General features: G+C 42.0%; 1 pseudogene; it reads left to right on the forward strand.

Annotated features, from left to right (window-relative positions):
* Positions 1-1,951: 1,951 nt before the first annotated feature.
* Positions 1,952-2,651, forward strand: LOC145409914 (uncharacterized; annotated as a pseudogene).
* Positions 2,652-3,342: the final 691 nt, after the last annotated feature.

Here is a 3,342-nt window from a genome sequence, read left to right on the forward strand (position 1 = left end):
AGTGGCCACTGAAACCCTCAATCCCGATAGCTATTCTGGTGCGTAATAGTGTCACTGTAGAGGTTCCTCTTTCTCCAGTTGTGTCAGTTATTAAGGTTAACATACTGATGGACAGGCATTTCTTATAAATAATACAAACAGCCTATTATGGACTCTCAAAATATATTATGGAGCATACTGTGGGTGCGTTGCAGCTCCCACGCACCAGTCATAGTCCTGGTCAGTTTTGTTTCAGTTTTTCCAGCCCGACAGTGTGGTGTTAATGAACATGATATTGATGTTACGATTCTATATGCTTATTTTCATTGGGACCAGTAGAATTTATAAAAGGATTTCATTCAGTACACAGACTGTCAAATACAGTATGTCTGTGTGTGAGTGAGTGTGGGTGTGGGACAATACGTGTGGTGAGGGTGGGGGGAGTGTAGCAAGTATGTGATGTGGGTGTGTCGTGGCTGTGTGCACTCTTGGCTAAGGACGTCCATGACTGATATACGTAATCTGTGACAGCATACTGTATTTGACATTCTGTGTACTGAATGAAATCCTTTTATGAATTCTGTTGCTCCCAGTGAATATCAGCATATAGAATCATAACATCAATATCATGTTCATTAACACCACACTATCAGGCTGGAAAAACTGAAACAAACTGACCAGGACTATGGCTGGTGTGTGAGAGCTGCAACGCTCCCACAGTATGCTCCATAATATATTCTGAGAGTTCATAAGAAATGGCTGTCCATCAGTATGTTAATAAATGACATAGCTAGAGGAAAAGGAACCTCTACAGTGACTCTATAACGCACCAGAGTAGCAATCGGGACTGGGGGTTTCAGCGGCTACCTCCCCTCTAACTGGTATCCGCTACTGAACACATGATTATCTAAAACATTTACAAAAACATCACTGTGAGTATGGCTACCCCATGATTATTACTCAAACGTAAGCTATGCACATAAGTATTGTTTTTTGGCTAACGTACTCCATAAGGTGAGCTCGCAGTGTATTGCACTAGTGTTTTGACACAGTATTAAACTGTGGGTAAACATATTATTTGCACTGTCATTGCTCATTAGCACAAAATGATAATGTGTGTGTGTGTCACTGATATGCAGCTGACGAGTTGGGACAGAGAGAGAGAGAGAGAGTCGAGGTGGTGGAACAGGTTGCATGTTGTCCGTCAGTGAGAGACGGGGTATCCTACGTTTGGTGTAATTAAAAGTGTGTAATCAGTTGTCTATAATAATCAATAATAAAAATTAAATAGGTTTATTATCATTTAGGATACAGGATATCATTGACACCTTAATAAATATACTGCAATGGCAAAGAATGTATAACTGTTGGAGTAAACGACGTGACCCCACTTTATCCCTCTTCCCTTCACCTGCCAAGCTCGTGATCACCGCCACACTTTCCCCGTCCCCCTACATCGCGCCATTTATGTGTGAACTTACTGTTTCTGAACCACAACTCAACTTGTATCGTGGTTCACGCTACAAGATAAGAGAAGAATTATTTTATATAACTCAGACTTTATATATAGCATAGTGCACTACAGCTCACAATCCCAAACAATCACACAGTATTTATTAGCCAATATCACAGCATAATACACTGACCACATATTAATATAACACGGCACAAAGGATGAAACTTGGCGATTCGAAAAATTTTCGGGCATGATGGCGGTCAGAGGTAAACAACAGGCTGACTGAGCTCAAGTTTTTTCGCCATTCTGTGGACTTCTGAAGGCTCCCGGACACCAGACCGCAACCTTCGGTACATGAATGCAGTAAGGCCACAACGATCCACTTAATTCACTTTGGAGCGATTGTAGAAGATATAAATAGTCTTAAGAATAAGGCCACCACTGGAAAAATTCTCCCTCAAATCGCCAAATCCTGTCCGCGCATGCGCATTAGAGGTCTGACATCACAGCGTCACCATGGCAACTAAGCAACTGTCAGATCTACGTAAACTTCAGCGTAACCAGCTGGCCAAGATCAACAAGGATGATTTAATTGACTCCATTTTATCATCTAACTCAGAGGATGGTGAACTGTCGAAGATTAATAAGAGACTTGACGATGTTGTGAATGAGGTGAAACTACTGAGAGACATGATTACCTCCCCTGATAGCATATTGAACAAAAACTACACTGAACTCAAGGCTCGAGTCGACAGGCAGGCTGAGATAATGGTGAAGCAACAGCAGTTCTTAGAAGCACTGGACCGAAAAGAGAGAGAGTCGAACATCGTTATTCTCTGCGTGCCTGATGAAAACGAAGCATTGGACGGTGCTACGACAGATGAGGACAAAATCGGCAAGATTTTGTCCCAAATTGGTGTAGCAGGTGTGGGTGGAACACATCGTGGCTGGGAAACAACGCTTCATCTGGCACCAGGCGCCGCCCTATTTTGTTCACTTTGGCTGATAAGAATCAACGCAGTCTCATCTTGGACAATGCCAGCTGCCTTAAAACCTCTGGGAGTAATTTCAACAGGATTTACGTCAAGAGGGATGTCACCTGTGTGTCAGGCGAGAGTGGAAGCGACTACGTGAAGCAGAGACGACAGAGAAGGCTCGACCGGAGAATGCAGGATGCACGATTCGTCTTGATACTCGAGAACGGATGCAGATGTAATTGATAACTGGAACCCTTTTTTTTTTTTTTTTTTTTGGATCACCACAGCAAGTAAGGGAAATAAGCGTACTGTCGTGGAATATAGGTGGAGTGCGCACAAAGTTAGAAAAAACAAATGTGCAGCAGATGCTACATAATTATGATGTGATTAGTATTAGTGATGTTAAGACGTCAATGTCAGTGTCATTCCCCGGATATGTGACTTATAGGAGTAAGGTAGTTGGTTCAACGGAACGGGGTGGAATGGTTGTCTGTATTAAGAACTGGTTATCTACGTTGGTATTTGATGTCGACACAAGCATTGGAGATCAAGTTTGGATGCAGTTTCGTAACATTGAGGGTGTGTCGTTTGGCTTCTGTTACTCGTACATTCCTCCATGTGACTCCCCGTATTACTCCCACGACTTATTTGCCTCAATCCAAGTAAAAGTAAATTCTAGGTACATGTATAAAGGATACATCATAATTGGTGACATGAATGCTAGATTTGGGAAAAGTGTGAGGCAATTATTGTCGATAGCGGAGATACCTAATGTAAATGATACGTCATACCCAGTGATTCACGATGATGTAAACAGGGCTAACGATAACGCTGAATTGTTGTGTACTATATGTATTGATAACAGATTGGTTGTCATTAATAACCTCATGTATGCTGACAAACATTTTCCTGGTGATAAAACATATCGGA

The sequence above is a fragment of the Coenobita brevimanus genome, chromosome 83, assembly GCF_032717465.1.
Source record: "Coenobita brevimanus isolate Jiangsu-jjx chromosome 83, ASM3271746v2, whole genome shotgun sequence".
Classification (NCBI taxonomy): domain Eukaryota; kingdom Metazoa; phylum Arthropoda; class Malacostraca; order Decapoda; family Coenobitidae; genus Coenobita; species Coenobita brevimanus.